General features: G+C 34.9%; 1 protein-coding gene across 2 annotated transcripts in view; it reads right to left on the reverse strand.

Moving 5' to 3' along the window:
- LOC115428225 (transcription factor HIVEP2-like) overlaps positions 1 to 24483 on the reverse strand; it is a 68716-nt gene that overhangs the window by 18897 nt on the left and 25336 nt on the right. Inside the window, exon 1 of one of the 2 annotated variants that reach the window (XM_030147072.1) lies at positions 4975 to 5088. The exons of the other annotated variant lie outside the window; for it this stretch is intronic. The gene's annotated coding sequence lies outside the window, so the exon portion shown is untranslated. Of the gene's footprint in view, positions 1 to 4974; positions 5089 to 24483 lie in introns of those variants that run through there. 2 annotated transcript variants of the gene reach the window in all.

Consider the following 24483-nt stretch of genomic DNA (forward strand, 5'->3'; position numbering starts at 1 on the left):
TACTGAAAATGAATGCAGTGCATATTTTTAAAGACCTTACCATGAACATCCTTCTAAGGATCATAAATCTCCACTTTGCAGCAAATAATGCCTGTTTGTTAGGTAGTTCATAAAAGTTATTATGCAATGTGCATCATGCATATCAAAAACCAAAGTGCTGAAACAAGCTATGAGTTTAAACAAGCTATCCTACAATTAATAATACTGTCATTTACAAATGTTCATTTTATATTTAAAATAGGACAGATCAGTGAAGGCATTCAGTTGCATTTCTAATGTGCAGATGGGGCTCTGGCACTGCAACTCAACTATTAGAGGTGCAAATCCCCAGTAAAAACCCTTAGTTATTGGGATACCTCCATCAGCTTAGCTTAGGTTACATAAAAAAAAAAAAAAAAACTTGTGCAAATATAGGAAATGCTGCATCTATTCACACGCACAGAAAGAATATTGTATAAATGGCTTTTTAAAAATCTTGTCAATTTCCTCTTTTCACACTAATGGGCACCCAGCGGTGGTTCCTATGGTAACGGCCCTAAACCATGTGGTAGCAGATGGAAGGAGAGCTGGAGGGCTAAATTTATCTTCCAGCATCCTCACAGACTACAGAGAGAGGAAGAGAGAGCGAGGCAGCAAAAGGTGCCTCTCTCCTAGAAGCTACAGCTTTTTGGAAAGACAACGGTACACACCACAAAGGAAAATCAATACTTTGGGAGTCTTGAATTCACTGTAGTACATGGATACTCCTCCATTCTTTGAGGACTAGTATAAAAAAGGATGGGGATGATAAAGAACTCTGGATAGCCCATGAAAAACAGATATTTTGCAACATTTACAATTTCCTCCTCTTTTATTCGTTTCTCTATAAAACCAGCACAGTATTGTAAAGGTCCAATGTGATATTTTACATGAAAAACTTACAAGAAGCAGACTATACAAACACTTTAAAGCAGGATTGTGCAGAAATATCTGTTCTGGGATTGTGTGAATATGTCATTGTATTGCATTACAGAGATGTCTACAGCAGTTAGCTGCGAATCTGCTAGCCAAACTCTGCTCTGTCTCACTTAGTCCAACAAGAGAAGAAGAAGAAGCACTGTTACTGTGTGGGTTATGTCATGGATGTATTTGCAGAAAAACTACATCCTTGGTTGGTGCTAAGTGGATTAACAGGAGATTAGTTGTTCCGTTACATTGCTGTGATTGGTTCTTTAGCTGCAACCAAACTCACATATGTACTAATAATCCAAATGGTGTTGCTAATTGTGCTAACAACTGAGCTAAACAAGCTTTGTATTTCTCTCCTTAAAGCCACAGATTCCCTAAACAAAAACAGCCGTTTTATCTGAAATAACAGAAAAGTTGCCTGTCTACTAGGGATGCAATGGTACAGGTTATCCACAGTTCTGTACGTATTTTGGTTCTTGTGTCACAGTTCACGGTATGGTTCGGATGCAGAGCCCAGCTGTGCGCTGAAACATAACTAGGTGCTGATGGAGAGCCTTAAAGCTCATTGATGTTCGCTTTACGTACGAAAATAGGTTTGTCCCTTTCTAATGTTGTCATGCGTCACTGCCTTCATACTTCTGTGCTCCAGTGCACTAGAATGAGCGTATCTCAATTAATTCACCAGAGGGCGCAGCTCTTAATTACCATACTGGCCAAATACCATGAAGAAGAGTAAAGTTTTTTGACAAGAAGAAAGCCAATAGCAAACATGGCGACAACAGAGGAGGTTTTCCGAATGTGGATATTAATGTTGATATTGACAAGGGTAGTTGTCATAAATATGTTGGTAGTTTTTCACTCGCACTGTCACTCATTGAAAAATTCCGCTATTTATGGAAATTATTCTGTTCAAATCTCAACACTGCCTCCACAGTTCCTGGTGATACTGCTCTGTATTCTCTGTCCGGGTATGGATCCGCAAGTTTCTGAAAAACGGACAGAATTACATATGGAATACGCAGGGGACGGACAGTATCCATCTGTATTTTTAACGTAGAGCATAAATGAGCCCTTACTCGGAACTGGATCCAAGTTCCGTTGAAGTCAAACGGGCTGGGTGCAGCCAGCTCTGCGTCCAGCTCCAACCAATGACAGTAGAATTCCGTAAGTCAGTCGTCTTGCAAAGCTCTGATATAAATGGGAGTCATCTGGAAATGTCATTTGAAAATAACAAATGAGCCGTACCGCGATCCATGCTTGTATTGAATCGCTGGGGGTGTACCGAACGGTATGACGTGAATTGTTGTGCCCCTACTGTCTGCCACTGCAGGGATTAGCAATAAAAAAATGCTTACGTTTTTTTCTAAGTAGCTGCACACAAAGAACAAAAAATATCCAGTAACATATCCTCTGTGTTCTCAAAATGGTCAAAAACTTTGCAACACAGAGTTTTACAAACTTCCTTTGAAGCCACCTAATTCAAACTCTTTTTCCAGGATGACTGAAATTCTTCTTGCATGTCATTCTTTTTCTTCATTTTATTTGCTTGAGGAAGTCAGATGATCTTAAAATCTCAAAATCCCTTATTGTTTTAGTCAAAGAAGTCTGGTACCTTTGAAGAGAGCTTTGAGACTTCAGTCGTCTGATGGCAGGCTTTGAACCACAGACATCAACGCAACAACTTTCTGCTAATATGGTGCCCCTCACTGTTGACTAAAGGAGCTACTGAATCTAAATTCTATAAACTGAGGTAAGTTGCGTTAGACCTATTTCCGTACTTATTTGGAGAAATACCTCGCCAAACCCATATCACTGTGGAAAAGGGGCAAAAATTATCCCACCCAATCGCAATTCTATAAATTGAGCACAATTGTATGTAGGACGTAGAAACTGTGCCTTTGCTAAGAGTGTCAGGGGAACATTTACAGATGTAGATATGAGCCTCTGTATTAAAATGGTATTATATCCCCACAAAAGAAAACAGCACAACAAGCAGAGCATACCTGCCTCATTGTACAATCGAAATTGTAATCAAAATCTCAAGTTATTAGCATAGAGGTTGTTGTCTCCTGTGGTGAGGGGAAATAAACAGATAATAGAATGAATGGCAGGCTTAATCCAACAGACTACTTTATATGAGTCAGACTAAATTATACCTTAACAAGTGTTCTGAGAACGCAAACCTCCACCAAGCACCCCGAACGGTGTGCATGTGTGGATCGACTATTTCTTTTTAAATTGAACAGTTTCAAGGTTGTTCCATACAGCAGAAAAAGTTGAAGCTTGTACCAGTCATGTGTATGTCAAATTATATTAAATTCCAATCAATATTTGTTGAGTTATAATGAAAAATGTGTCGTAAATGGGATTTTCAATGTTAAATTGAAATGTCCACAGAGTCCACATTCCACTGTGGATGTGGACAATTTTGTGCCAGATACAAGATATTGTGATAAGCTACGGGTGTATCAAATTGGAGGCTAATCGGAGTCGTTTTGAATTTCTTATGAATTTTCGAAAATTGCTCAATGATGAGAGATAGGAAAATTTGAGATTTTGTGACCTTGCTGTGGCCTTGAACTTTGGCCTACTTGGCCCAAAATTTAATGGGTTTGTCCCAGGGCCGAGGCCTATCTGTGGGTAAAATTTGGTAAAGATGGATGTAATAGTTTTCCCATAAAGTTGTTAACAAACAAACATGCAAACAAACAAACACAAAGCAAAGTGATCACAATACTTCCTGGCGGAGGTAAAAATCCAGTTTGTATTATTTACTGACACCTAGTAGGAGCAGATTGCAACCAACTGAATACTACCCCTCACCCTTTCTAAAGTGTCTGCAAAAATACACAAGGCCCAAGTCAGAGCCGGTGTTTTCCACACTCAAACATAGTAGATTACAGTGATGCACCTACACTGGAGCCACCTGTTAAGAAACAGGAAAAAAAGAGGAAGTCCATTCTGAGCCAGAAACAGTACAATGTAACATGGTGGAGAGGAGATAAAAATGGCTCATTATATGGTAACAGAAAAATGCTGCTTTGTATTTTTGGCATGATTATACACTACTCAGAGCATTATATTCCATGTCTACAATTACATCTTCCCAAATCCCCTGAAATCTTATAAACAGTACCTTTAAACCTTTATGAAATCCAGGTCCAAACAAAAATAATCACGTCCAAAAGCGTCCAAATAAGTAGAGCATTCTTCTGAAGATTTACAATTATATAGGTAAAAACATGCTAAATGTAACTTATTTCACAATTACCCTCCAAAATATTCCCAAAAGCTCATCTGACTCAAGCAGCACTCTGAATGTTTTATGTTCATCACGATGTCAGCTGAGCATTAGCAATGCTGTTGAGTCAGAAAAAAACGCAGCTTCATCAGCAGCCTGATAGCGGCGCTCTCCAGGGAAAAAGAAAAAAAAAAAAAAAAGAAAAAGGAGAGGAGAACCCTCTGGGAGTCAGAGCATACACAGCCACTCCTGTGTGGATGTGGATATGTGTGGAGAGTTCAGGAGTGCTCCCCAGTCCACGGGCAGGAGGACATGCCAAGCATAGGGAGCTTGGATGTACAACACAGGGAGCTCATTCACTCGCAGTTTGAGCTGTGAGCTTGAATACATACACAGCCCACGAAGCACTCAAATATATGCACACACTCTCCCTCTCCTTCATTCACACACAAACACACTGACTGCAGAGGCTGAGCTGTCTGCATATGTTGAAAACGGCAAAAAAAATATTTCACTCATTTCAGATTGTCTCTGAGCTCAGAGTATGATTTCACAGATGCTTTTCTTCCTTCAGCGCTCACTGGTTCATTGATGTAGCAGCGTTTGCAATAACAAAGACATGAATGGAGAAAATCCCCCAGCCCTCACATCACGTCACTTACATCACCTAACAGACATAAAAATGAATAAAGAAAGAAAGAAAGAAAAAAAAAGAAAAATCACGACAGATGAGAAAAGATATGAATGACATTTGTTGTTTTTTTTTTCTCTTTTTTTTTTTTTACCTGGTAGCAGGTGCTGTTGTCCGCTCCGAATGTGAATGACTGGAAACAGGGAGAGCAGAGAGAGGTGAAGGCAAGGAGAGAGAGAAAGGATGAATGAGAGTGACGCCGAGGAGAGAGGGGTAATCGAGTCTGGGCTCTACGTGCACTGGGCTGACAGACAGGTAGCGGAGTATATTATGTGTATGAATGAGGAGGAGGAGGAGGAGGAGGAGGAGGAGGGGACATGCTCTCCTTGTCTATATCTCTGCCTTTTTTTTTTTTTTTCCATTTAGTGTCTCACCATCAGGTCAGGAGTGAAGTAGCTGCTCCTTATTTGGAAGTTGACGTAAGCCGGTGTTGCTTTTGGAAGCGGTCTGGGGCTGCACAGCTGGCAAAGCGGTGAAAGGTGCAGGGGGCTGGGTGAGCGGTCAGTGTTTTAATTTGACTAGAGTGAGGGGTGGAGGAGGCACATGTACACACTTGATTTAATCCAGTACAACTTCAGGTCCATTTGAACTTCAGGGTCCGATCAAGCGGAAACACGTGGACACATTTGGTGTTCAACAGCCTTTGTCATGTAAGCAGAGTAACTTATATGCATGTATTATCCATATTTGAGTAGGTATTTATAAGCATTTTAACATTATGGATTACAAAATTTGGGAAGATAGAATTTTTAGGTGAAAAATGTCAAATTACTGCTCAATTTTTTAGCAGCTAAAATTTGCTTAGAGGTCTTATTTATGTCTTTGTGCATAAGAAATCAATATAAGTGAATCACCAAAGGAACTTTGTGTTGGTAAATGCAAGTTATGCCAATGTACAGGATTTCAGTTCTGTTGCAACATGTTGATGGTCATATGAACTGTTTTCAGGTCAAAAATGTCCAATTTCATCACAGTTAATGCTATATTTTCATGTCACAAATAGCCAAGTTATATTTGAACTGAATTTACCTGAAAAACAAATATTCTATTCTTTTAGATTCCCCAATTTTTTTTTACAAGATTCTATCCTACATATCACATGTTTTATTTTTACAGGTTGCAATATGGAGTATGGTGCTGATCCATCCTGCTTATGTTATGCCAATACATACATTAAGAATGTCACACGTCACTTTTGAAATCAACAGTTTTCTAATAATAAGCATTTTTATCAAGAAATAACAATTCTATATTGTTATTTACTCTTTAGTATGATGATAAACTATACAATACATAATTTCGATCCTAGTTTTTGCACAGGGATCATTTGTGGAAACGGTGACATGGCTGCCGAGCATCAGTATGATGGGATCTGTAACAACCATGTCACATCCGTCCACTGCCACATTTTGTGTTTTTGTGTCAGCTGTTATTGTTTTAGATCCACAATACTAACATTTATGAATAAGAGGAGAATTAGCAATAGTAAGTATATAAGTTTATTCCTAATAAAGTACTGGTACTGACAGGAGTATCATGGGTAATGTCACATCCGTCCACCAGCAAAAGTTTTCACATACACGTGCTATTCAAAATCCAATATTTCTGAAAATATAGCTTCCACTGTCAAATAATATCAGTAGTCTGTGCACAGATGTATTAGCATTATTTCAACACAGTTCTATGCATTTTTTACAACTTTTTTTTTTTTTTTGACAAAAATGGCCACTCATTTGACCCTTTAAGTAAATTTTATCTGATAACAAAATTTGGGGAGATACAAATTTTAGGTGAAAAATGGGAAATTACTGCTCAGTTTTTTAAGCTTTACGCAAACATTCAAAACATGCGGTTCTCAACAGAAATTGATATCAAATAGGACAAAACCTTTTAGATATTACATTCAACTATGCTGAAAATGTGTGTATGTGAAGATGATAAATGAGGTTAACTGATCCAAGGGACTTGATTTTTCATATTATGATGATAGGAAGCTAAACAGTAGACTGTTTTGTGGAGAAGGGGTGGGATTAAATAACCTATACTTCCTCCTCCCACTCCTTTTGAAATGTGTGAATGAAGTCATACTTTGTTTTCATGTATATGTACAGGTTTTTGTTTTTCATGTTTGTTTTGTTTTCTTATAATCTGTTTCATTCGGAAAGACTAAGTAGGATTACTTTGTTTTGTTGCATATTCGAAATAAACTAAACTAAACTAAACTAAATTTTGGAGTAAAATATTGAAAAGACATATTTGAGTAGGTATTTATAAGCACTTTAACATGATGTATAACAAATTTTGCGGAGATAAAATTTTTATGTGAAAAATGTCAAATTACTGCTCGGTAACATGTGGACTTGAAACGGGCATCAATTTTTTAAGCTTTACACAAACATTCAAAACATGTGGTTCTCAACAGAAATTGATATCAAATTGGACAAAATCTTTTAGATATTATGTTCAACTATGCTGAAAATACATTGTGGAGTAAAATATTGAAAAGTCTCAGTTTTATTGGCATGAGAATGTGGTAACGTGGACAGGTTGCCATAGTAACACGTGGACGACACTTTACCATTGTATGCATCACCCTAAATGTTGACTTATTTTTTTTTTAAAGCAAGCCAGATATAATCCTAATGCTTTATTTAATGTATTTAATACTAACACAGTATTATTTACAACTTGTGGTGGTCCATACTGATATAGGTAAATTACAAATATAAAGTCATTTCTCTGTAACAGTTCACAGATTATTTTAAGCATCAAATTTGAGCTATATTTTTATGTCTGAGCTATGGCTATGGTGTAAAAAGTACAATTAATAAAATCGGTTGTAGCTTTTTTTCTACAAGTGGTATTTTAAAAAGGATAACAGTTCCATAAAATACAGGTCTTTAGCTAAAAAAATAAGCCCACTTGATAAATGATGTGTGCAAACTTACTTTTTCATGTTGATGTTCACTTTCGCTTGATCGGACCCTTCAAATGCTATTCGAGTCCACTGGATTGTACTGTTTTATGTGAACTATGTTGTTTTATGTAGGGACTAAAGATGGAAATTAGCCTTAGCTATAAAAATATAATCCTGTATATTGACACATATTGTGTTTGTGAATATGCACTGCCCCTCTGAAAAAAGAAAGAAAAAAAAAAAAAAAAAAATCAAACAAATAATGTACTGAAAAAATGCACTTATTGAGTTGAGTCCAGTTTTCAGTGTCAGCAAAAGAAAACCTGTTTCTGTCTTCCAGTCTCCCTTTCAGAATTGTGTTTATCATCTATTTACATTTTTTTCTACATCAGTTTGGTTTTATCTTTTACCCCAATTTTTTTTAGTTTACATAAATATCCATTCTGTATTTTTTATTCTACCACCTAAATGTTAACACTAATATCTGTACTTTCAACCCATGACATTTTCAAAACAGAAATATCACTTTAGATTTAATGCATTTGATTGGAATCTTTAATCTCTTTTACGCAATTTCAACTAATTGGATAAAAACCACTCCTTTCATTATGAACAACAACAACAACAAACAAAAAAAAAATCCAAAGTTGAGGAGAAGGTGGGGAACAAAAAGGGATGACAATTTTCTGAACAACAGTTTCAGGTTAGTTGTTTCAGCAAACACACCCGTTGGTCATTTCATGGTGCTTTCCAAATGGTCATCAATTTGGGTTTGTTAGGTAATAATGAACTTTTCCTTGAAGATAAAAAAAAAAAGGAAAAAAAAACATTGATCTATATTTGTTGTTATTTGGTTACAAAAAGGATTAAGTTTCAAAATCAACAACTATATAGGCTATTTTTCATCACTAATACCATTTTTGTCATGTTATGTCTTTTATGTTTTTCATGTAATTTACCCTGTTTCTCATCTTGTTATGTCCTTTGTCATCTTGTGACCTCTTTTTCAATCTTTTTGTCTCATCATTGCCTCATTTACAGTTTTTAATGAAAACAACAAAAATAGCTCATAGTAGTTTAATTTTAGAGCTGATATCTATCCATTTTCCATGTTTTCTTGATAATAACCAAAAATCACTTCAGTTCTAACATCAATATCTATGGCATTGTACTGACAAAAACAGTGCTTTTAGGCATTCCATGTTTTCTTTTCTGTCTGTTTTAGTCACATGATACACACAGGAGTTAGTACTTGATTACATAGCTAACCATTTTTTTTTTGGATGACTTTTGATGGTCTAAAAATTTTTTCCATGACTGTATTTGCCACCTCCTTTATGTCAGTTCCATTTTATTATATTACCACTTACCTTTTTGTCTTGTTAAACCTTTTATATAATTTTTCATTCTTTAATATCATTTTGTATTTTTAGGCTGCATTCCTTTCATCTTTTTACCTTTTTGATATTGTTTTCCTCTTACTGTGTATTTACCATAACTTTATTCTAGATGTTTACATCTCATTATGTAATGACATAGTTTTTATCCAGTTGGTTTACTATATTAATACAAAAGACAAAAACACATATGCGTATAAAAATTAGTCTCAAATGCATTCAAGCAGGGCTGTCAACCTCATTTTCTTCCAGGGGCCATATTCAGCCCAATTTAATCTGAGGTGGGCCAGAACAGTAAAACAATAGTATTATAGCCAATAAATAATGACAACATCAAATTGTTTTAGTGCAAAAAATGACATTTAATTATGCTAATGTTTATGTTTACAAACTATCCAAACAAAAAGGATGTGAATAACCTGAAAAAAAAGAACTGTTAAGAAATATAAGCACAATTTTATCAATATTACGTCTCGACTTATCATTCATACACGTGCATTACAGATCAGATCTACAAAGGCACCAAACATTTAGTAACAGGCAGAATATTGTTAAAATTGCACTTAATTTTCTTTAGATATTTCAGGTTGTTCATATTTGTTCAGGTTATTCACATTTTATTGTTAAAGGATAGTTTGTAAATGTAAATATTTTCATAATTTAATGTTTTTTGCACTAAATCAAAGAGAAAAAATTGGTGTTGTCATTATTTATAAGTTATTATGATATTATTTTTGAGTTTGATGCCCTAACTTGCACTTTGCAAATTCATCCCGCGGGCCGAATCGGAACCTTTGGTGGGTTGGTTTTGGCCCCTGGGCCGCATGTTTGACACCTGTACATTAAAGTAATACTCTTGTTTTGAAAATGTCAGAGGTAAAAAGCACAGAATTTAGGGAGTAAAAATAAAATGTCAGAAAAATAAAAACTGAACAGATACCACTACTTAAGTACAGTAACATATACTTAGTCACTTCCCACCTCTGGAAGGGAGTTACTTCATATTTTTAAAACACAGTTTCCCCATTCAGTTCTCATTTTTCACTTTAGGTGGAGAGCTATTGCCGCTGCATTCGGAGAGAAAACCCTGGAAAATGTGAGGACCCGCTGGGGTGGAAAAAAGTGAGGCTCAGGGATCCAGTTTAAAGAGCAGCTCTGGAGAATGTCCGCACACCACAGCGTAGCGGCGTTCATGCTCCTGCCAGGGGTCCGGCTGAAATGAGTCCAGGCAACTCTGACATCACTCTGTGCTCGCTCATGCCATGGGGTTTACCCCCCACCACCACCGCCTCCCCCCAGGAGGCTGAAAGCTTGCAGACATGTGGAGCATTGAGGGAATACCAGCCGCTGAGATGAAGGCAGGTGGTCAGCCGCTCAACTGGCCGGGTGTGAAAAGGGGAAGCTCAGAGTGGAATGGAAGAGAGCCCAGGGTGTCTGTCCTGCACCCAGCAACAGAGAGGCCTTGTGACCAGGACTGCAAACGTGAAAGGTACCATGAAGCCAAGCGCTGACATTTCTGTTCTGCACCTCACATGCTGAACTCACATTCCCCAAAAAGTAAAGAAGTGCTTACATTACACTGCAAATTATTCAGTTTTTACCAAGATTAAAAAAAAAACCTTAGATATAGAAGTGTTAGATAATTTATCTTGTTTTAAGTGGAAGTGTAAGAAAATATCGGTTCTGCAATATATTGCGATATTTCATTTCACAATACTGTATCGATATGAAAAAGTACTGTATTGATATTTTTAGGTATTTATTTAATACAGATATTGTGGAGGTTCATTTTTGTTTTTTGTCTTTTTTTGTTTATATTTTATTCATTATTATTTAACACTCTTATTAAATAATGGTTATTTGAAGCATCCTAAAAGCACTTTTTACTGTCTAAGAGGAAGATGGTAGTTCCTTTGTTGGGACTGAACTAAAATACTGTTCTGATGTTAGTTCTGAACTAATAGAATATGAACATTTGAACAGGATCTTAAACTGTAATGTCTGTAAAACAGAATTTCAGTTTGAACACAGGAACATTTTGTGATATAACATTAGATCCTGCTGAGATCAAACAAAAATGTATTTAGTATTTGTGCAGATTTCTGCTGTAATTCAATTATTCAAGGAAATAATCATTTAAAAAAAGAAACAAACAAAAAAATTACCTTTTTAACAGTATCATGATATACCGTGATATATCGTATCGTGATCCTAGTACTGTGATTTGTATCGTATCGCCAGATTCTTGCCGATACACAGCCCTAGTTTTAAGAGTTAATTTCTTATTTTAAGTGTTCAAACATCTGTAGACATGCTTATTTCTATATTTAACCATCTTCATTCAAGAAATCTTGTCAGTTGATGTTATCTTGCTGCATGGACAGATATTTCACTTGTTTTGAGTACCTTTTTCCTCAGATTTAGTGTTTTTATTTTGTTTTTAGACACCTCTTTTTTGCAGTGTATGTTTAGGATATCCTCTTCAATTAAGAACCAAAAACAGCATTCAGATCATTACCTATATTCAGCTCTAAAGCTAACGCTGAATGATCTGATGATTTCAAATTGTAAATGTTCTTAATTTATCATCTGCTTTTCAAAGGAATTGTACAGATTCTCTTCACCAGATGCTAGCCACAAAAAAAATCAGATCAATACTTTTTTTCAAGGAGTCATTCAGGTCTCACTCATGCTATTAATAAGTGTACCGGTGGTCCTTTTGTAAAGTCCTGCTCCATTAATAAGATCTGAGGCCTAACAGAAGGGTTTCTGACTTTGATTGACAGCTCACTTGCCTGCCAAGTCAGACTTTTCAGAGCTTCGGTCAGATGATTTTGTTACACAAAAATGTTTCATGTAGTATATGCTTTCACTGTGTCTGCAAGTTAACGTTTAGTATTAGCTCCCCCATTGTGAATCATTTCCACAGTTTTCTCCAAATATGGTTCTAAAAGGCCAAGATAAAAAAAATGCAAACCTCGAGGCCTCAAAACAGCCTCAGTTTGAAGCATTAATATTTGTGGGTGAGTGAATGTGTTTAATGTAGTTTAAAGACTAAATAGGATTTATGTGTTTTGTTGCTGTTTAGGAAATAAAGTCACGATGACTGAAAAATTCAGAGAACATCTGTCAGATAGTCAGAAATTATAGTGGTCACAGCTGATGAGCTCAGAAAGACAGAGTGAAAACTACAAACTCTAATATAAAAAGATCTTGAGACAGATTGAGAAAACAAAAACTCAACTCACTACAGTAAGTGAGTCACTGGTGGCTGCAGACACCCAACTGTGCAGTAATTGTGGTTTTGCATTGAGGAAAATGTGGGCACAGTGATTAATTCATCAGTGAGCTGATTGTCTAAATGTTGCAATAATATGGCCTGGAATTATGCAAATAATAATGAAAGCCATTTAGTACCTTTGTAAAAGCTTTTAATATCTGATATTCATAGCTAAAGCCCACAATAGACCCCATATGAGCATAAAGTAGGTTTTGCAGTAATGTCAATCAAGTTTCTCAGTGGTTTTACTTAGATTTAACTACCAGCAATAGTAATTGGTAAAAAAAAAAAAAAAAAAAAAATCAAAAATGTTGTTAGAAACTGTTGAAACATCAATACATATCAACATACAAAGAGACAAAATCTACTGAGTCTCAAGCTACAACAAAAGTCAAAGCCAGCAATGTTGTAGGTGTTGTGAAAAAAAAAACCCAAACAATAATAATAAAGTTAAGATAATGATCACACTTTTATAATACCAGTATTTACAGTCGTGGAAAAATTATTAGACCACCCTTGTTTTCTTCAATTTCTTGTTCATTTTAATGCCTGGTACAACTAAAGGTACATTTGTTTGGACAAATATAATGATAACAACAAAAATAGCTCATAATAATTTAATTTCAGAGCTGATATCTATCCATTTTCCATGTTTTCTTGATAATAACCAAAATCACTTCCATTCTTACATCAACAGCTATGGCATTATAGTGACAAAAACAGTGCTTTTAGACATTCCATGTTTTCTTTTCTGCCTGTTTTAGTTACATGATACACACAGGAGTTAGTACTTGATTGCATAACTATTGTTTTTGATGACTTTTGATGGTCTAAGAATTTTTTCCATGACTGTATGTGTATGTAAAAAATAAGTAAACAAATAAAATCCAAAGTTGAGGTGAAGGAGGAGAACATGGACCTGGTTGTCACTCAAGAAAAGAGAGGAACTTGTGACAATTTTCAGAAAGAAAGATTCAAATGAGTAGTTTTAGCCATTGATCAGTTTGTCATTTAACGGTGCGTGCTGATTGGTTGCTATGTAGATGATAGAAAAATAATAGCAAATTTCGAACACTGTGAGAATTTTGTCCTATATCGTCTTTGGTTACAAGACCGGAACAATAGCTGCTACTGAACCTTCCTGACTGGAGACGTGGAATCACTGTTCACCATAAATATCTCTAACTTTTCTCATCTTTCATCTGGGACAGCTGCCCACAATCGCATAGTATGTACTGGGCTTAAAATGTACATAGTTCTTCCCACACAGCAACTCAAAGCTATGACCTGACACTAACATGGCACAACACACTGATATCTTCAACAGCCTTGGCTGAGGAGCTGCTGTTTTAGTGTAGTGGAAATTATGTGGTAGCACTTAAAGGTATAAGTTAGCCAACAGAGCCATAAAAGGACACAGACGGTAACTTTATTATGGGTAAATGTGGGGAAGGCTGCAAATTCCCTATGTTGAACTAGAGCAGCTTCTTCCAGACACCCATTACATCACTATTTTTTTTTATAGACTTTCATAGATATACACACTGTTAATATCATTAGTATTGTAAATATTCATATTTTATGTCTACTTTTAATTTATTCTACTATTCTTATTTTACTCTTTTGTTTTTTGTAATTTAATATTTGCTGTATTTCTTATTTTCTGACATATTGTTTTTTTATTTATTCATATTGTTTGCACGGATGGGTATAGCACTCCTAATTTCATTGAATACACAATGACAATAAAGGCTATTCTATTCTATTCTATTCCACAGCCACAGTTTTTTCACTAGCATGAAGTGACAATATTTTCTAAAACTCACTAAACATAATGTAAATGCCACATTAAAACATGACCTCATCCGTCAACATGATTTTTGTCATGTGTCTCAGATGATGGAGAAAACTCCCATGATCCCATGTTATATCACAACGGATTATCTACTCAATATTTTGACAGACAGATCCCCTGTAGAAGACATTTGTCATATATGTTAAAGTAATAAAGGGACTGTGTATTGAAATTCAATTGGATTGAACCAAAACATTTTTACTCATGTCACTGTCTAACATAAAGTGTGATATTTCATAGTGAAATTACATTTTGTGAGAATAAATCATTAAACATGATGTGAATAAAACCCCAATACATTTACCTGATCTGTAATCGTGAGTCACATCTATGCCAGTTATGGTATGATATGGTATTTACTGTTTATTGAGGCCTAAATCTACTTAAAATAAAGGTTTTTTATCACCCTTGACCCTTTCACCACACTGTTTAGCATCACTCCTGGAAGGCCACAGCTACCTGCAGGTGGCACAAGGTGATTGCCTTTGGTACTCTTTTGGCACACCGCCTTATTCTTACTAGGTGGAAGGAACCTGCCCCACCTCCTGTTGGACATTGGGTCAGAGAAGTGATCTCCTATCGTAAACTCGAAAAAATCCCATATACATTTTTTGGATCTGAGCAGAAGTTTCATAAAGTGTGGATATCTTTCTTATCCTACAACACATGTACAAGACCCTTAACAAGTTCAGATATATGTTTGTATGTGATACTCTATGACAGGGGTCTCAAACTCATTTTCTTTCCGGTTCCACATTCAGCCTGATTTGGTCTCCACTTGGCCGGACCAGTAAAATAATAACATAATAACCTATAAATAATGACAACTGCAATTTTTTGTCTTTGTTTTAGTGCAAAAAAAAAGGTTATTCACATTTTGTTGTTTAAGGATAGCTTGTAAATGTAAATATTTTCATATTTTAATGAATATTTTTGGAATTAAAACAATGAAAAAAATTTGAAGTTGTTGATTCTAGATTTTTTTTTGGCTTAAGTCAAGATTTTTTTACTTAATTGAAGATTTTTTTGGGGGGGGGTAATTTAAGATTTTTTGCTAAATTTGAGATTTTTTTGTCTTAATTCAAGATTTTTTTTACTTAATTGAAGATTTTTTTGTTTAATTCAAGATTTTTTTTGCTAAATTCGAGATTTTTTGGCTTAATTCAAGATTTTTTTTACTTAATTGAAGATTTCTTTGGCTTAATTCAAGATTTTTTTTTTTACTTAATCAAAGATTTTTTTTTTTTGCTTAATTCAAGATTTTTTGCTAAATTTGTGATTTTTTTTGTCTTAGTTCAAGATTTTTTTTTACTTAATTAAAGATTTTTTTTGGGCTTAATTAAAGATTTTTTTACTTAATTGAAGGGGTTTTTTGTTAAAATCAAGATTTTTTGCTAAATTTGAGATTTTTTGGCTTAATTCAAGATTTTTTTTTACCTAATTCAAGATTTTTTTTTGGCATAATTCAAGATTTTTTTTTTACTTAATCAAAGATTTTTTTTTTTTTTTTTTGGCTTAATTCAAGATTTTTGCTAAATTTGAGATATTTTTTGGCTTAATTCAAGATTTTTTTTGGCCTAACTGAAGATTTTTTACTTAATTGAAGATTTTTTTGGCTTGATTCAAGATTTTTTTTTTACTTAATTAATGATTTTTATTTTTTTTTTGCCTTAATTCAAAATTTTTTGCTAAATTTGAGAATTTTTTTAGGCTTAATTTAAGATTTTTGTACTTAATTGAAGATTTTTTTTTTTACTTAATTGAAGATTTTTTTTTTTTGTTTAATTCAAGATTTTTTACTTAATTCAAGCTAATTTTTTTTTTTTTTTTTTTTTTTCTTAATTCAATTCAAGACTGTGGAATTTTTGCACTTGGCAAAAACATCCCAGGGGCAGGATTGGAACCTTTGGCGGGCCGCATTTGGCCCCTGGGCCGCATGTTTGAGACCCCTGCTCTATGATATGTAATTTTATTTATTTCTACAGTGCCATATTGTATATGCATACAGATATCTGGTGACAGCAACGGGTTTGGGAGGGTTAAGTAGGTTTTGTTGGATTTTCCTTCTTTTTTTTTTTTTTTTTTTTTTTTCGTTTTTGTGTGTGAATACTTCTGTGTATTATCATTGTTCTGTATTTTGAAAATTCAATAAACAAATTCAAACACAAAAAAAGGTAGTTCTTGCTTCAATATATTTTGGTTTGCTGTCATTTTCAATTTAATTCGATTCTATAAGCAGATTTATGTTAAAATGCAGGCTCAAAATCATATGGCCTAAATACCTCCAAAACCCCCAAACTGGCAAAGCAATCAGTGATCATTCCATAACATGATCATCAATATAATGGTATTTGCTATGTTGATAGAGGTGGATATTTAACAGATATCTGCTTATACTGAGCTAAACGATGGCTTTAGTAAGATCAGATCTCTACTGTCCACCAAATCAATACATTTTACATCAAAAACAATTAGAGGCAGCCTTTTTTTTTTTTTTTAAACCTTTTCATTTTGCCACATACTTTCTACACTTTTGTCTATACGGTTGCTTATATGGACATAAATAAACACTTATCACAGGGCATCAAGTGTCATAAAATGAGGCTAAGCTTTACAAAGTCATATTTGATACAGAAACACAAACATTCAACTTGGCGAGACAGAATATCCCCCCTTATTTCACACTTTTAAATGCCTTGCCAGTTATGGTAAATTACTGTTTATTGAGGCCTAAATCTGCTTAAAATAAAGGTGGTTCTTGCTTCAGTATATTTTGGTTTGCTGTCATATTATTTTAATATGACATGAAGACTAATATTGGTTGAGTAAATCGGTCGTCCTCTAGTTGTCAGCCTTTGTACAGGTGAAAGAGCTGCCAGTGTTGAGCTCTTGCACAGAGCAGCTGGGACTTGTCTGGATGGCCTTGTCACAGTGTGAATATCATGCTAACCAAACACATTTCCCTCAACAGGAATAGTTCTTTTTTTTTTTTTTGGTTCGAATGTAGGACAAAAAAACAGAGATGGAAACAAAAAGATAAGGTCTCGCAGTTCTGTTCTCTTTTCACTAAGCGGAACATTGTGAATTCAGAGGGGTTTGTTTTGTACCTCAAGCAATACAATACATTAACATTTAACAGTGGCTGAATAGAAATGATGGGCTATTTATAAAGATGCAGATGTAGAGGGTAAATCTCCCTAATTTCACTGCCACCATTTTACTGCTGAATAGGATTTATGGAACTTGTAAAGCCGACAAAAAATCTGTAGAGAAGATGAGAGGGCATTTCGAGGTTAAAAAAGAAAAAAAAAAGAAAAAAAGAATAAAAGGGGCAGACTAATACCTCACTAAAATTGAAAACCTTTTATTTGTATTGTTTGTTTTTTTTTACCTTATTACACTCACCTTCAGGAGGTCGTAATGAGTACACACTTTTATTTGACACTCCTTTTCTGCTCTGTGAACTACTGTAAAAATGCACAATGAAATCACAAAACTGTTAAATCACTATTTACGCAAAATTACCGTAAAAACAGGTCAAGCACTTTACCTATCTCAACAGTACTGAACAGTAACGCCTTCTGTCTCCATCTCATCCGTTTGGTAATCTCCAACACTAGTTACTTTTCCATTGACCCTCAAATTGTGCGAATATAATTTGCGCATAAAAATCTACCTAGTGGACAAACGACCAAAAGTTTTTACGCTGGCAAAGGTGGTTTTTCAGGCATAGCACAATTGGTAGGCTATATCACGCAAAAATGCAATGGAAATACCTTTTTCCGCAAAGAGTAACGAGAATTTTTAAAAAAAATGGATGTTACAGCAAGCGAAGAACATGTGTGACCACATCAAGAAACCCAATCATTTTTAAATTTAGTATGGGATAGAGGGGTAATATATACTAATAATCGGCTAAAATTTGCTTAGAGGTCTTATTTCTGTCTTTGTGCATAAGAAATCAATCTAAGTGAATCCCCAAAGGAACTTTGTGTTGGGAAATGCAAGTTCTGCAAATTGACAGGATTTCAGTTCTGTTGCAACATGTTGATGGTCATATGAACTATGTTTTCAGCTCAAAAATGTCCAATTTCATCACAATTAATGCTATATTTTCATGTCACAAATGGCCAAGTTATATTTGAACTGAATTTACCTGAAAAACAAATATTCTATTCTTTTAGATTCCCCAATTTTTCTTACAAGATTATATACTACATATCACATGTTTTATTTTTACGGGTTGCAATATGGAGTATGGTGCTGATCCATCCTGCTTATGTTACGCCAATACATACATTACGAATGTCACACGTCACTTTTTAAATCAACAGTTTTCTAATAATAAGCCTTTTTATAAAGAAATAACAATTCTATATAGTCATCTTAAATAGGATCTAACGTTTATTCAGATTAAACCAGGAGTAAAAGTTGTCATGTAAACACACAAATTGCTATTTACTCTTTAGTATGATGATAAACTATACAATAAATAATTCTGATCCTAGTTTTTGCACAGGGATCATTAGTGTAAACGGTGACATGGCTGCCAAGCATCAGTATGATGGGATCTGTAACAACCATGTCACATCCGTCCACTGCCACATTTTGTGTTTTTGTGTCAGCTGTTATTGTTTTAGATCCACAATACTAACATTTATGAATAAGAGGAGAATTAGCAATAGTAAGTCTATAAGTTTATTACTAATAAAGTACTGGTACTGACCAGATCATCATGGGTAATGTCACGTCCGTCCACCAGCAAAAGTTTTCACATACACATGCTATTCAAAATCCAATATTTCTGAAAATATAGCTTCCACTGTCAAATAATTTCAGTAGTCTATGCACAAATGTATTAGCATTATTTCAACACAGTTCTATGCATTTCTTACAACTTTTTTTTTTTTATACAAAAATGGCCACTCATTGACCCCCTGAGTAAATTTTAGCCGATAACAAAATTTGGGGAGATACAAATTTTAGGTGAAAAATGGGAAATTACTGCTCAATTTTTTAAGCTTTGCGCAAACATTCAAAACATGCAGTTCTCATCAGAAATTGATATCAAACAGGACAAAACCTTTTAGATAATATGTTCAACTATGCTGAAAATATGTATGTGAACATGATAAATGCGGTTAACTGATCCAAGGGACTTGATTTTTCATATTATGATGAAAGGAAGCTAAATGGTAGACTGTTTTGTGGAGAAGGGGTAGGATTAAATAATTTATACTTCCTCCCACTCCTTTTAAAATGTGTAAACAAAGTCATACTTTGGTTTCATGTATACGTACAGGTTTTTGTTGTGATGAATATATCTGTAAATCAACACAATATTTATGTTTGTCGCCATGTTTATGGAATGACTTCTCTGTCATCTCGCGATAATAAATAAACAAGTCATCGCATTTGTGATTTAATGGAAAAACCAACATTCTGCACTTTTTTGACATTTAGTAAATACGGGTAAAGTTTTGCGCAGATGTCTGATGAAAAAGTGACTACTGATCTATTCCACAACAAAACAGACTATACAGGGATGAAACCAGGACAGACAACCTTCACCTAAGAAAAGGGCAGGATTCAAGTGAAAGCTTCAGGGACAATATGACTGTGAATACCTGAAGTAGTGTGAGTAAACACTCGATACATGTTAGTATTTCTTGTGTATGTTTGCGCTGTGCTCACAAAAGGACAGAAAGGGTGACTTTCAGCGATGTATATATATGTATATGTGTATATTCAAGTGAAGAGTTAAGTATCCACCTTAGAGTAAACCATGTACATAAAAAAATAAATAAGCCTCTGATTAGTTTGTGGACTACTGTTTTGAAACCTCAACCTAAATGTCTATATTCTGACAAGAGTGGGAAACTAGAGCGGAAACTCATCAATACAAAGTAGGGGCGTAAAGGTACAGAATAATTTCGGTTTGCTATGTTTTCAGTACAGGGGTCTTTGGTTCGATACATTTTCGGTACAGTGAAGAAGACCAGTGAAGGGGGGGGGGGGGTGGGGGGGGGTGCACTCCATAATTATCTGTGGGACACAGGTCATTTCTACAAAATATCCTTCAGTCATTTGTGCATTAATAGGCACCCCATGTTATGTATTTTTGTATTTTTGAATGTTCAGTGTTGGTTTATGGCAAACACTGAAATTTACTGAGTGTTTTTAAACGTCTCACAGTATTCCCTGAGGTGCTGTGAATGTGACCTCACAATAACACCACAGCAGAGGCACGGTGAAGGAGAAAAGGTGAAGAGGAGCACGTTCACTTGATTTTGCCAACTTGAGATAAAAAATAAAAACCTTTTCGCTGTAAAAGAACCCATGGACTCTTTTGTGTCACAAAGCTGCAACAAACTGAAAACCGAAAGTGAAACTTAGCATGCTTTGAACGTCCGATCCGGCTTCTGTGCCTCTGTTATACTCTGTGTTGTCATGTTCTGGGTTTTTTTTTTGCAGCAGCAGCATTGAAAATTTGCCGATGCTGAACGTATATAGAGGAAACCCTGCACATGGCTTCTGCTTGTGTCCACCCTGCTTCCAAAGTGATTGTGTTCTTCACATAGGCTACATATGTTTGTTCAGTACACCTCTGTATTGTATATAAGGCCTAGGGATGTAACGACATGAAAATTTCATATCACAGTTATTGTACCCAAAATTATCACGGTTATCATTGTTATCGCGGTATTATTGAAATTGTGCTCAAAATGTTCCAAAAGTACAACTACACACACTGAAATAATTTAACCAAGTTGTATTTTGAAAAAAAAAAAAAAAAAAAAAAAAGACAAAAAAGACAAATAAAATAATTTTCACAATGTACCTTCTGTTGGCAGAAACATTCAAATATTAACCCTTAGGAGTCTGAGCCTATTTTGTCTGTTTTTCAGTACTTCTGATTTTGCCTTTATATACTATATATATAAATGTTTACTATACCCATGTTTGGTATGTTTTATTTTCAGCACAACTTCATCTATCTCATCTGTCTATTATTTTTTCACTTTAACCTACTATATCAACATAAAAGGAAAGAAAACACAAAAAATATATAAAATCCGATTTGAAAAATGTATGTAATTTATTGCATAAATAACACAAAGATACTTAATGAACCTTTTCAAAGACTTTAAAAGTGAATATTGGTTCCAAATATTAGATATATAAAATTAAAATTGTAATAAATTAAAACTATACTCAAATATTTGACATAAAAGCTGATCTTTACATAGGTGTTTTCTCCAGAAAAATACAGTAATCAAACACGGTTATCATGATAATCAGAATTTAAATGGTAATACTAACGGTCTGCAATTTTACCGCGGTTTATTGTTATACCGGTAATCATTACACCCCTAATAAGGCCCTGAACTGAAATGGTTCAGTACAAATGAGCGCACTGTTATACCCCTAATACAAAAGTAACTTACTGAAAATCCTAGGGTATTTTGACTACAGATGAAAGACTCCAATATGGTCTGCTTCAAAGCAAATGAACATGTAACTGCTAACCTGTGGCTAATTAGATTAAGCGTTAATCACGTGTCATTACGAGCCAATCGTATCAGTTCCCTGACGTATCCGATGTTCCCTTACACAGTTAAGTGATTCAGCAGAGTGGATTTATTAGCTGTAATAGGGTATAATATAAAGCTGGCAACGTGGTTTACTTAATCATTATTTTAAAAGACAGACCCCTATAGAAGTCATTTGTCATGTATGTTGAAGTAATAAAGTCATTTTCATTGAAATAAAACTGGATTGAATCACCGCCTTTTTACTAATGTCAATGTCTAATATGAAGTGTGATATTTCATAGTGAAATTACATTTTGGGAGAATACATCACTAAATAAGATGTGAATAAAACGCCAATACATGACCTGATCTGTAAACGTAAGTCACATCACACAGATTTTCACTGGTAATATTGTTGAAAACAGTGATGCTCATGATCCTACACTACTTCAGGTGCAGGATCTGCTTCTGTTAATCCTAAACTACATGGCTCTAACATTAAGCACCATTCATTTAATTAGTTATTAAAATTCATGAGTTATGAATCGATCCTATCCGAAACCACAGAAATGCAGCCCGTGTTGCTTTATTCTGTATGACATTCTCTAAACATGTCAATATATCTGACATCCACGGCTATTAACTCACCATTAATCATTTTAGAAACCACAGCACAAAGATGCCTCTTAGGACAACATACCTAAAAATCATCACATTTTTCCGTATTCTTCATTATTACACTCATTTACTCATAAGTTTCTGTACATCCATGAGTGTAATACAAACTGTCTGCTAATACAGTGGCTACTTCTACTGGTGTACAAATGTCAACAAAAACAGGGGACATATAAAGGGGACTTTGTGTAACTTGCTGCATCCATGACAACGGTACGCTTCCTGTTTACATCGCCTAGTGCTTTATGTAACTGCAGCTTCAAAACCCATGAAGATCTAAGAGGAAAAAATAGTCACTGGAGTGACTAAAGCCATTAATATTCATTCCTCTGTGTGGCACGACCAGTACATTTTGTAATTTGTACTAATGTTCAGAATGTGTAATCAGCATGGCTCTTATATCCTACAAACACTGACGGTCTCCTCTAGTCATCACTCCTGCGGTGAAAACATAGAGTCTTGTCATGAACATAAAATTAAATTAAAAAAAAAAAAACTTCAGAAAACTGAGTGCATATCTAAGAAGGTCACTTTCTTTCCAAAATCTAAAAATGACAAGCTTAGTTAGTTATGGCTCTGATAAAAACCTGTACGTAGACATGAAAACATGACCGTAAAAAGTCAGGAATCGAAACGTTCAGTGAAAAGCTAAGGATGGTAGTTGGAAATTTTTATGTAGTGCCTGTCAAAAGTTTGGAAACACTCAGTGTTTTATAGTTTTGATAAATATATGCATGTTCTTACTGCTTGTAAGCAACAAACAATGCAATATAATAGCATAAAGATTCATTTTGACAGGTTTGGAGAACATGCTAACATGTAGGTTAAAACCCCTATAGACAATGACTGAGTACAGTTTGATGGTTCAATATTAAAGGGGTCATAATTTGCTAAACCCACTTTTATTAGACTTTTAGTACATTTATTTGTGTATTTGGACCCTAATAGTTCATAAAGTTTGAATTTGAACCCCTCCAGGTGCTGCGTAGCTATCTTTATATTCATTTTGGCAAAAATCGAGTGGATTTCTACAACCCATTTTAATTCCTTCTTAATTTGTTGCATCTATAACTAGTTATGTCACAACATTTGCCCATATAAGGTCAAGACTTCTGACGAACATTTCTCCGAGTAGTAATTGTTTATCAGTAGCAGTGGTTGTAGTCCATACTGAAAATATGTCCAAACTTTGAGTCGATTACCTAAAATGTTCAGTTGTTGGTTGTATTAACAAACACAAGTGGTTGAACGGGACAGAGCAGCACAGACAACAGCCTGGATGGGGTGGGGGTTGAAGTGGCTCATTTGCATTTAAAGGGCCAGCGCTCAAAACGACCTCTCTGGTGTCAACACTCAGAAATAGGGTTGAAGATGGACCTGTGGAGTTTAATTAATGAAGAATTCAGACCCAAGCAGAGCATTTACAGTTTATGTAGACCACAGGGAAATGTTTTTAAATGCATAATTCATTCATTTTCTGAACCTGCTTTATCCTTACTAGGGTCACGGGGGTCACTTGGAGCCTGTCCCAGCTACTTACGGGCGAAGGCGGGGTACACCCTGGACATTTCGCCAGTTCATCGCAGGGCTGACTCTGCGATTAAAATGCATAATTCCATTTAAAAAAGCAAAATATCACTCCTTTAATACAAGTGAGTATATTACATATTTACACATCTTATATGTTTGTAGATTCCAAAATTACCAGAAAAAAACAGATCATAGGTGTCAAAAGCTTTTTGTACCAGTATTTGTACATTTACATATTTGTCGCATGTAACCAACAGGAACATGCATCTGTCCCTAACACAGTAAAATAATAAAAGACAAATTGTTTCTAAACTTTGGACATAAACTGGATTTGTAGATGTCTTGATTCTTGACCAATGACACAAAAATGAGAAGATTTGTGATGTAATATGAATGAATGTGATATGTAATAAG

Source organism: Sphaeramia orbicularis, chromosome 11, assembly GCF_902148855.1.
Source record: "Sphaeramia orbicularis chromosome 11, fSphaOr1.1, whole genome shotgun sequence".
Classification (NCBI taxonomy): Eukaryota; Metazoa; Chordata; class Actinopteri; order Kurtiformes; family Apogonidae; genus Sphaeramia; species Sphaeramia orbicularis.